Here is a 12,254-nt window from a genome sequence, read left to right on the forward strand (position 1 = left end):
AATGGGTCCTTTGATGTTAGACACAAGGGTCTTAGGAACCCAAATAAACCATTCAATGTACTCATAATAAGAACCAACAAATTTAGCATAAACATGCCCATCACTAGCACGGCATAAAACATAAGAGGGGTTAAAGTCGTCGGCTTTGTTGGTAGGGACAGTTTTGCCCTTCTTGGCATTGCCACCCCCTTCCTTGTTGTTCTTCTTCTTATGAGTACTCTCACCCTCTTTGACAAAAGTGTCCTTGAGAGGAAGAGATTGTTTGGTCTTGTTCTTCTTTTCCTTCTTAGACTTGGGTGCAAACCCAAGTCCCTCTTTTCCTACAACTACCTTTCGATTACTCAAAAGGTCATTTAGGTTTTTTTCCCTTGGATTCATGACACAAGGCCCTTCTCTAGTTGTTCTTTCAACTTTGCATTCTCCTCCATAAGATGCGCATGCTCACAACAAGGGTTAGTAGCACAAGCATTATCAACTAGAACGAAGGGGGGACAAGTAGAGATCTCCTTGGTTAGTTTTACTTGGAGTTGATCATGAGACTCCTTAAGATAGGAATGAACACCTTTCAGGACCTTGTGGGCCTTGTCAAGTGTGTCAAATTCTTCCTTGAGTCTATCATGGTGTAACGACCAAGATGCGGTCCTTTCCGATCTGGGGGTCGAGGCCCCCGAATAGGAAAGAAGCGCATCTAAGTGTTTCGCAAGCAAGTAAACATAGCACATAATAATAATTACAGTAGACAATCTGGGATTCAACTGTCTTCTTATTAAAATACAGAGTACAACGCAGATACAAACAAGGTAGTTCCGGTACGGACTACAAAACAAGGAAAATGCTATGCTACCCGCTGCAGGCCCACGATCACGACCACGGCTCAGTCCTCTGGATAGTTCACGTAAAGGCGATCTGTCTCCTCGTCGTACTGCCACGCCAGCTGGGTGCCGTCGGGATCATCTGCCTCTGGGGTACCTGTACCTGCTGGGAGTTTCGGAGGAATCCGTGAGCCACGGGGACTCAGCAATCTAAGACCTTGGTGCCAAAACTAGTCACGTTATTTGGGTAAGGAAGGGGTGAAGTGTTTCAGGCTGCTGCACCCTATGATTGAATAAGTGGCTAACTTACGCGAGAAGGAAGTGAAAGTGGTCTACGCTAACGATCGGGAATACTTGATCAGAAAGTGATCCTGAACACCTACCTACGACAATCATAACCCCACCGTGTTCCCGGTCGAAGATAGATCTTCGAAGGGACAGTCACGGTTACGCACCCAGTTGGCATTTTTATTAGTTTATGTTTAAGTTCACTAATACCGGATGTTAACAAAATATTCCAAGTTGCCACATAACCGCGGGCACGGCTTTCCGAAAGATTAAACCCTGCAGGGGTGCTCCAACTAGTCCATCACAAACGAACACAGGCCGCAAAGGCATCCTCTATCACGAATCTCGTGATCTCGTCGGATTCCTTAGAGAAAAACCTCAACTCTAGGGAAAACCAAAGCCTCACCGGGATTCCTATACGCAAGATATACCGCTAAGGCAAGACAAGACTAGCAGGACCTCCCGACGTGTCGACGACCCCGATAAGAGCCGCGTATCTCAGTCTCAGGACACGCCGGATGGAACTAGCTACAGGTGCCAAACCTCAAGTTTCCTTGTGGTGGCCCCGCAGGCAGACCAGTTTGGACCAACACTCATGAGGAGCACTGGCCCGGGTTGTTGATTAACTTCCTCGGGGTAGCTATTCCCTATGCAGTTTATATTTAGGTGATTAGCAAATAGTACCAAAGTTGGGTCCTGCCGGACAAGCCTTAACACAACGCGATTTATCAAGGGGGTCCCCATAACAACCCCGAACGTGTTAGGAGCGATCATTATGGAATCAAACACCGGTAACCGGTATCTAAGGCGGCAATAACGGAACAAGACACCCGGCAAAAGGCTAGGCCTCCCGTCATTTACCAGGTATATAGATACATTAATTAAATAACAGAAATTAATATAATGATATCAAGCTCATGGCAACTCATGAGCTATAGACACCTGCAACTAACAATGCTAACATTAGTAGCTGAGCAAGCCTACCTAGCCATGCAAGTTTGCTAGGAAAGAGTAAGGTGTTTAGGCTCATGGCATATGAAGAGGCAATATATTTTCAGTGGTAGGCAGCGAGCAATATGACGTGGAATCGAAACTAACATAACAAGTCTAGATATGGGATCAAGGTCATGTCATCCTGCCTGTGATATCCTCAGCTTGGAATGGTTCTGGATCGTCCTGCACGTACTCTCCTGACTCCACGTATTCGGTCTCCGCTCCCGGTGCTACCCAACACAAGAATAACAGCCAATGAACAGCAGCACCACAAAATGCAACAATCCCATGATGCATGAGATGAAAGTTGAGCATGCACCACTATTTCTAACACTAGCACAAGCAAGATAAACTACAACAAGTTCCTGGACAGAACTTTGCACTAAACTACTTGGACAAGCATGGGAATGATATGAACAGATGCCTCTCGTAAAACTGGTGCAAAACCATATAAAGAACTCTGCAAAACGAAGCTACGGATCAACGGGAATCAACGAAACACGATATGAAGTCCTACGTGAAAGATTCAACACCTCACCCACATTTGGCGCAATCTGGTGTTCCCAGGTTGCCAAGACATATATTAACCCAACATGAATGAAATGGAGCAAGGTAGAACACCCCAACAACAATTAAACACAAACTTTGAACAAAATGGCAAAACTACGCAATCTGCCAGTTTCTGCATCTTAGTTGTTTGTGAGCAACATGCAACACAGCTACAGGTCTTCAACTATGACAAATAATATATGTGGTTGTTGCACACCAAGAACACTTCAAGCTCCAGCAAGAATCATAGCAAAAGGAATTAAACTCTAGAAGATACAAGGCCACAAACTTTCCCAAAACCATCAGTTCTCGGGGACTTAGTGAAAGTTCCTGCACCTGAGTTTCTGTTTCTGTTCTGAAGCTTTTTGACAGCAATCAAAACACAAGCTACTGGACTCCAAATGACTTGAAAATTGACAGGAAGCTTCGCAAACATACCAGGTTCAAAACACTAGCACTGAACTAAGTCCAGTTCTCAACAGAATGACCAGCACTTCCTTATCTACAGGGGAAGAAAATGTTTCCAGCATTCCAGACTTAGTGAAATTTTCAGAGTCCAAAAATCAGGAATTTTCCAGCCACATGCCCACTTTGTCTAGGCTTAGTTTGCACACACATGTTCCCAAGAGGTGATTGACACCACTATGGTGTTGAGCACAAACCCCTACCACTAACACACCAAGATCCATGCCCTTGGGCTCCATCTATACCATGGAAACAAAGCCCAAACTTTCAACAAAATGAAAATGCAACCCCATAAGGTATGCTTATAAGATGACAAATACATAGGAGGGTTTTATGTGCACAATGACAAAGTGACATGGGGGTTTGAACCCCATGTTTGTGTCATGCATATCAACAACTCCAACACACACAATTCCTCACAAGCACTAGCATCAAGCTCAACACAAAAGAAACTTTAAACTAACAAGAGAGTATGCACACCCCCACATATGGGCATGTGATGGTGCACACTCTCACAAGCATCACTAGGATCTTCCTAGTAATCATGTCATCCTCAATATGCAACCACCACAACAATCCACACCCTCACATGCTAACATAGATAGCTATCTAGTGTAACTCTTCACCTCAAGACATGTGGTGAGGGGGAGGCATCCACACCCCACTAAATCCATGCAACAAAAGAAACTACAATATCAACTTAGACCACCTAAAACTCCCAAAGATGGGCTCCACAAGAGTAGCTATTGCATCTTATCTCCTTAAGGCACAACACACACAATGAAAACACATCACATGCACAACTCCTACCAAGTGTACTCCACACCACTAGATGCAATCCACAAGGCTCACAATGCTAGCAATACAACATCTAATCACTTGCAAGTGTGCAACTCACACACAAAGGGAACTTCTACTAACTACACTAGCAGGAAAAAAATGATCTTAAATCCAGCTTGCTGCCCAAGCCCAAGGAAGAGGAAGAACAAATAAAGGCAGCAAGAAAAAAAAATAGCTAAAACAAATATCAGGGTCCTGGGATTCGAACCCTGTACCCCCTGGTACACAAGGCACCACCTAGCCATTGCACCAGCACCACTATTTCGACAGAAAGGGGGAAGAGTACAGGGAAACATGTCCCTGCTGCCCTTGCACAGGAATAACAGGGGAAAAATCTAACAAAAAAAATATACTCCGCGCCGAGGGGGAATCGAACCCACAACCTCTCATCAGGCGCGCACCTGGAACAACCACTGGGCTACGAAGTGTTAACTGACAGAGGGGGAGACTCGAACAGGAAAAGCTAACTGAAGTCGCCCTCTGCCTACTGAGAACGACAGCAACAGCGACTGACGGGAATCCTGTCCGGCGTTGCTACGCTGCACTGCCGGCGCTGAGCTCGTGCACACGACGATGAGAGCCGACGAGGAGAAGAACCCACACCTGCTGGGCACCCATCTATGCGGGGAGGAGCCCCTGCTGCAAACCGCAAGCACTACGCTGTTGCTCTGCGTCTACCGCGACCGAGGCGACAGGAAGCCACATAACCGGCGACGAGGTGGTTCCCATAATCACGGCGCTGCTGCTGCGAGGGGGGAGGAAGCCCTCCTCTGCGCGGCAGCCCCAAGAACGCTACACTACGCAGAACAACCGAAACCACTGCACCCTTCCATGCTGCTGTTCCGGAACAGAGAAAGCACGCACCCGACGCTGCCTGCGCCGAACCGCGGAGGAGGACGGAAGGGGGACGCACGGCCTCACCTAGGAGAGAAGAGGGGGCGCCGAACGTGTTAGGAGGAGCGCCAGAGGGAAGCAGGCCGTCGACGAAGAAGGCCCCGACTGCAGAACCGAAGGAGAGCTGGGGGGACACCGCGGGCACGCCCTAGACGAGCTCGGGTCCGACGATGTGGTCGGCCCCGGGGCCCCTAGCATCGGGAATGGATCGCGGGGATCCACCCCGAGCTCCCAGGCATGACGACGGCGGCGAACGGAGGCGGGGCGCGACGCCACCGGCGGTGGCCTACTGCTCTTTGCTACCTTACCTGACAGATAAGAAGGAAGAGAGATGGGAACGAGATGGGCTTGGGAGAGGTGGCGGCGGCGGCTGAGGGGAGAAGAGGAACCCTAGGCTACTGGCACGGACGCCAACGCATCTTATAGGGGGTCCTCGACGAGCTGCACACGGCGTCTACACCCCTCTCTCTCTCTGGCGCTGACGGAAAGAAGAAAGCGGGGGAGGAGAGGTAACGCCGTCAGGAAGGAGGGAGGGAAGGCTTCGCCTGGGCTCCTAGTGCCGGGTTGGAGACCTACTGGGCCAGCACGGGAGGAAGGCTTAATGGGCGAGGGAATGAAATAAGACACAGGAGGTTTTCCAATTAGATAAACAGAAAAGAATGCACCCAGGGAAGAAAAATATTACCCAAAATAAACTACTGGGATAAAAACTAAAAGGAAAATCCTGCTAGACAAAAGAAATTATGGCCCAATAGGGAAAAATAGGAAAACAATCTTTGGAGCTGTTTGAAATAAATGCAAAACAGGAATTAATTTGCTGTTTTGGATTTATTTGCACCTTTTAAAACAAATAACAAGTCAGAAAAAAATACTCCTCCTCATAACCACATTTTTATCTAACCACCAGACATTTTAGAATCATTTTTGGGAAGAAGGAATTTTGACAGGAAAAAAAATAGGAGGGAAAAGGAGTTTAAATTGCAAGAGCTTCAAATGACTAGCACTCACTCCTATACTACACACACCATTATCACATGCATCACAAGATAGTGCAAAACCACCACTTAACCCTAGCAAGATCACATGCACTCACAACACCACAACACTTCTCCTAGTAAAACATATACAACATGATCATGGCATGCAATCATAAGGTATGGCAAGGAATGATATGTTATGCATGCATGCAAGGGGAGTAAGTACTAAGGGACACACATGAAATCATGGCACAAAATGATATCATCACAATCTCTGACAAGGTGGCCCCACATGGAAGGTTACAAAAAGGGAAAGTCCTACACTTGGGGCATTACACATGGCCAACCCCAAGTGCAACTTTCTCGGACTTAAGCACATGGGTAAGAACGATGGTATGATCAAGATCTTTTTGCAATTTAGCATGATCAACGTTGTGTGACTCCTCAAGAGCCAAATGAAGACCATGATCTTCCTCTAGAGCAATGGATAGTTCCGCAATTTCATCGGCATATTCACGACTATGTCCCTCCATCTTGGAGATGGTATCCTCATGAGACTCAATGATATCATTGACCTCACCAAGTTGTTCCAAAAGAGAAACAAAGTGCTTCTTGGATTCACCTTTGAGCTTACTCAAGAATTTGTCAAACCCATTCTCATCACGCTCCACTACTTCACTATCATCAACACAATCTAACAATGAAGGAGTAGTAGTGATAGTGGTCTTGATGTTGTGGGTTACCTTATTGAGATCTTTGGCCATAACGCACTTGGCGATGCGGTTCTCGTTGGGGGTGCCGAAGACAGACACCTTGGGGGAGGATGTGGCAATGGCCACGGTAGCCATTGCCATCCCCTCACGACCTGTATCATTCGCGTCATCATTGGATGTGTATTCTTCAAGGGCCACCAAACCCTTTGGAGGAGTCTTCTTGGTGAAGTTATTCTTGCTTGGGAATGACTTGGCTTTGTCTTTGCAAATGAGCTTGCCCCTGTTGTCTTCCCTCTTCTCATAAGGACAATCCACCACAAAGTGACTCACATTGCCGCAATTGTAGCATGTACTCACTCGTTGCTTGTTATTGCACCCACTAGAGTTGTTCTTGGAGAAGTTGGGCCTTGAGTTTCTCTTGTTAGCCCAAAATTTCCTTGATGCAAGAGCCATGTGCTCGTGATAAGCATACTTTGTGTCTTCGGGGTAACCCTCTTCTTCCTCTCCCTCTTATTCCTCTTCCTCTTCTTCATCCGAAATGGCCTTGACTCTCAAGGCAAGGTTGGGTGAGGCTTTCTTTCACCGGACACGAGCTACATCATTGTCGGCGGTCTTGTTCATGATATTCATGGCAATGAACTCATCCAACACTTCACTTGAGGTCAAGGTGTGGAAATCCGGCCTTTGACGAATTACGGAGGACATGGCTTTGATGAATGGCATGATGGCCTTGAGAAACTTGCGCTTGATCCAAGTGTCATATGTATCCTTCGGGAGAAACCGCGGATTGAAGGATGAACAACGTGGAATGATTGTATTGATTGTTCGCCTCTTCTCTTGGAGTGAAGTTGTTTGGATCATGTGGGTAGAAGCCTTATTTGATGATTCTCCATAGATTTGTTGAGCTGTGATTCAAATGAGACTTGATGCGAAAACCCAATTAGCAAAATCACCTTTAACAAGCTTAGGAGAAGGACCAAGGTTATTAATATGCGGTGTAGGGACCGGTCCTCCCTAGACCGGTGGAGGAGGAACCGAGGCAAAGGTTCCCGTCCCATTCTTGTCAAGAGGGGAAGAAGTTTGAGCACATCTATATGCTTCCTTTTTGGAATTGGCCTCTGACTCCGATGCGGTGGGTTTAGCCACAAGTAACGGTTCGGGAGAATTCTTCAACCCCTCAAGCAATTCTTTAAGCATGGACTTGACTTTGATCTTTATGGACATCTTGAGTGAGGCTATAGCCTCATTCAAGTCATCACGTGTGATCAAACTCAACTCCACGACCTCGGGCACTTCATTTCCACCACCACCATCGTCAACCATATTCTTCAGGTGGTGAAACCCTTAACAAAGAGATGAGGCTCTGATACTAATTGAAAGGATCGATATGGTTGACTAGAGGGGGGTGAATAGGCAACTACCAATTTTAGCTTTTCTTAACAAATTAGGGATAGCAACAAAAGGTTCTCTAGATGAACAACTAGGTGAGCAACCTATATGATGCTAACAACTACAACAACTAGTGCAAGCAAGGAATACAACACAACAATAGCAAGCACAAAGTAAAGGTAATAGATAACCACAAGTGGTACCGGTGGAGACGAGGATGTGTTACCGAAGTTCCTTCCCTTTGAAAGGAAGTACATCTCCGTTGGAGTGGTGTGGAGGCACAATGCTCCCCAAGAAGCTACTAGGGCCACCGTATTCTCCTCACACCCTCACACAATGCGAGATGTCGTGATTCCACTAGCGGTGCTCTTGAAGGAGGCGATCGGACCTTTACAAACAAGGTTGGGGCAATATCCACACAACGCTTGGAGGCTCCCAACAAGAGCACGGAGCTTCACCACAATGGACTGTGGCTCCGAGGTGACCTCAACTGTCTAGGGTGCTCAAACACCGCAGAGTAACAATATCAGCAAGGGATTAGTGGGGGAATCAAATTTCTCTTGGTGGAAGTGTAGATCGAGGCCTTCTCAACCAATCCGTAGAAAATCAACGAGTTTGATTGGCTAGGGAGAGAGATCGGGCGAAAATGAGCTTTGGAGCAACAATGGAGTTTAGGAAGGGAAGAGGTAGTCTTCTTGGAGAAGAAGACCCCTTTATATAGTGGGGGAAAGAATCCAACCGTTACCGCCACTTACAGCCCGAGCATAGCGGTACTACCGCTGCCCGGTGTGGTACTACCACTGCCCGGTGTAGTACTACTACACTCATGGTAGTGGCAGAGGGAGGAACTACTGCACGGGGCAACGAGCGTTAGAACCGCCGGAGCAGTACTATCGCAGGGTAGTATCCAACTGCCACAGGAGGTACATGAAAGTAAAAAATTACTTCTGTGTCTACCTCTGCTGAGGCACCCGGCACGGTACTACCAGACACGGTTTTGCGGTACTACCACCTGAGGGCGGTAGTAAAAAACTATGTCCCGTCTTACTACCATAGGCGCTCGTAGTAGAAGCTGGTGATAGCGGTACTACCGCTAGCACGTGCGATACTATAGCTCCCTTGAGCGGTACTACCGCTCGCCACTGAAAACAAGCGCCTTGCTGCTTTCTTGCACAGACAAGGGGAAACGGACTAGAGCTCCAATGAAGCGAAGGAAAGGTGGTGCAGAAGAACAGATGCGTACGTGCTTTATCCACCCTAACCCTTCTGAAGCGGACGCCTTCTTAATAGTACGGCTTTCCTACGACTCAAATCCATCGAAAAGAAACGTAGAAAGCAACCGTCTTCGAAAGACTCCGAGGGGTACCGAATCGTCTTGTGCCTAGACATGAATTATCTGGAATGCTCAATGCATATGATTAGTCCGCACAAGCATTGTCATCAATCACCAAAACCACTTAGGGAGAAATATGCCCTAACACACTTTAGAAGAGCAAGAGTTGTAGCTCTACAACAAAAGTGATAATTTATGACGCTCATTCCGTGATGATTCATTGAAAAAACATCACAGTTTGTGAAATTAAGAAGATTCCGTGACGTTTTTTCACTGAATCATCACAGAATGTGCGTCACATATTATCACAGTTGTTGTAGTGTACAAAAACTACCCATATATAGACCCGCTTGAAGGCTAACTCAAATTTCTTCCCCTTGTCATCAAGTGATGAAAAGTAATGAACAATGAGGACTAACACCCGTGAATAATTTCATAATGAAGGTGCTCGATGAGTGCCAATGTTGTTGCTAGGGTCATTTGTTGGTGCATGGCCTTCAGCAATGTCGTCAAGGTCCTAATCTTTATCTGTCTTGCGTGATGAAAAATATGAGCTTATAACAAGCTAAGGAACTTTGAGATTCGTGTACTTCTTCGGTGGTGGCCAAGACCAGTCAAAGTCCTGCTGAAACTCCATCTCTTAAAGTCCTTGAGCTGCTTTGAGATGGGATAGTATGGCCCAGGTGCGGTTGAAGATTTCATACATGTAGTAGTGGTTCTTCCGCACATATTTCTTTGTCAGTGTCATGTTTTGAAGAATTGGAGAAAATAGACGCTTAACCCACTTGTGGTTGCGATCGATTTTTTTATGAAGACTTAAGAGAAGTTCATGATGAGTCATCACATGAGGGGAAGAATCTTGAGGATTTTGCTTTGAGGTCTTTGTAGTAGAGTCTTGTGAGGCAATGTCGTCACTGGTGGAATAAGATGCAGCACGACGAAATTGGCCATCCAACGGATGAGTGCCTTCATCAACAACACCTTTGAATTTTCCATCTACTAAGGAAAATGTCTTTTTGATGACTTCAATCGGAGGCAGAAAATTGAAGTGATTCCGAAAGTCTACCTTATAGTGAATTGAAGGCCTTGTTGTGATGAATCTCATAATCCAAGGCGCATAAGGCTTCAAGTCAAAAGGTGGCATTGCTACATTAGCCAAAGTCCTCATGAATAAGTCGTGAATATTGATGGGAATCCCATGAAGGATGTTGAATAGGAGAGTCTTCATGATGCAAACAATGTCTTTTTCTTCAACGATGAAGGCCGCCAGAACATGACTAGAACCAGCTGGTATATTCAAATCGTCAATAGGTGTGTTTGGATCTTTGCGCCATAGGTCGATGAAGTCGAGCACATCCTTTAGATCCAGAAGAAGAGTGATTTGAGTACCCTTAGCTTGAGAAACCTTATGTTTCTTGTTTCTGATGATTTCAGCAAGTTCTTCATCATCGGCGTCATCATCCTCAGATTCTAAGGGAACATGAAAGACAACCTACTTCTTATGAGGACTTGGCCTTTGAAAGCGTCCAGCAGTCGTCTTTGTCTTCAGAGCAGTGGCACTTGAAGAAGTGTGACCTGAGGCAGATGGAGATGACCGTGAGGCAATTGAAAAACCAGCAGTCTGCTGACATGTTGCAAGACTTATTGGAGTTGATGTTTTGGTGGCAGCGGTTGAAGAAGTTGCAGCCTTATAGGTTACTAGTGCTACCCTTGAGGAAGTTACTTGAGGACGGGATTTTGCAGATGAGGAGCTTCGTCGTGAGGGCATTGAGCTTGAAGACTTTGGCTTCACACCAGATTTCTTTGATATTGCCTTTTTAGGCGCTTTGCCACTTGAAGAGGCCTCGGCGGCATCAGCTTGAGAGTCCTCATTGAATTTCCTCACATCTTCACTTGCAATCTTTTGCAATTTTTCCTGGCGTTCGGCCCATTCTTCGGGAAAGTCTTCACCACGCCTGATGCTGGTACGATGAGTTTCTTGACCAACAGCCAGAGGAGGTCTTGGGCATCGAGGAGTGACAACGAAATTCTTCATGTACTTGGGAGTGACATATCTGTATTCTTTCTACTCCCTTGCCCATTTGCGTTGAATTTCTTAAATGCGCATTTTGCGTTTTTTTTTGCCATATATTTCCTCATCAGGAGTGCGGTATTCATCATATAGGTCATCAGGGATCTCAAAGGCAGTGTGCGGTTCTCTTTTCTTTCCTCCTTTCTGAGGTCCTTTCCCATCACCATTTTCTTCACTTGAGGATTTTGAACTTTTGAGGATTCTGAAGATATATGCAATTTTTCTTCAAGGAAAGCTGCAAATGAATAAAGTTGATGAGAACCTAGTGATTCATCAGCAGGCATTTGTACCTGTGAATAGAGTATAGGTCCGAAGAATTTGAAGAGGTCATATGCATTCTCAGAAATTTTCAAAATTATATCAAGTTGAGGAATTTAACCATAGATGCCTTGAAGAAACTAAGTGTTCTCAACTTAGGTTTCAAAGTTGTGCAGATTTGATAATCCACACAAGTGAGGAATCTTGAAGAAAATCATAACTTAGAGAAATAGTTCAAGGGAAAGAAGCTTTACGGTGTTTAGAGAATGGATTGATGAAGAATTAACACCTTTTGAGGATTTTGTGGCAATATAAAGATCAAATAGGGAAGTAAGATTAGATTTTTCATTACCCTTTGTGAGGAACACGACGAACTAGGAGTAGGAGTGCAGAAGCTCGTTAGTTTAGATCTCACGCGCCCTAACTTGACGGTCGAAGATGGCTACGGCGGCGGGGGAGTGAAGATTTCCACAGCCGGCGTGAGTACGACGGCAAGGAGGTCGAGGCAGTGAAACTCTTTCTCTTCGATGACGATGAAGCTTAGAGGCAGCGCTAATGATATACAACATATTATTAAAAATAGATAATATTGGAAAATGCAATTCAACTCCTCGGAGCACGTGCTCCTGCCCATGAAAAATAAATTGTGATATGTCAAGAAAATCTCAAGAA

Source organism: Hordeum vulgare, chromosome 3H, assembly GCF_904849725.1.
Source record: "Hordeum vulgare subsp. vulgare chromosome 3H, MorexV3_pseudomolecules_assembly, whole genome shotgun sequence".
Classification (NCBI taxonomy): Eukaryota; Viridiplantae; Streptophyta; class Magnoliopsida; order Poales; family Poaceae; genus Hordeum; species Hordeum vulgare.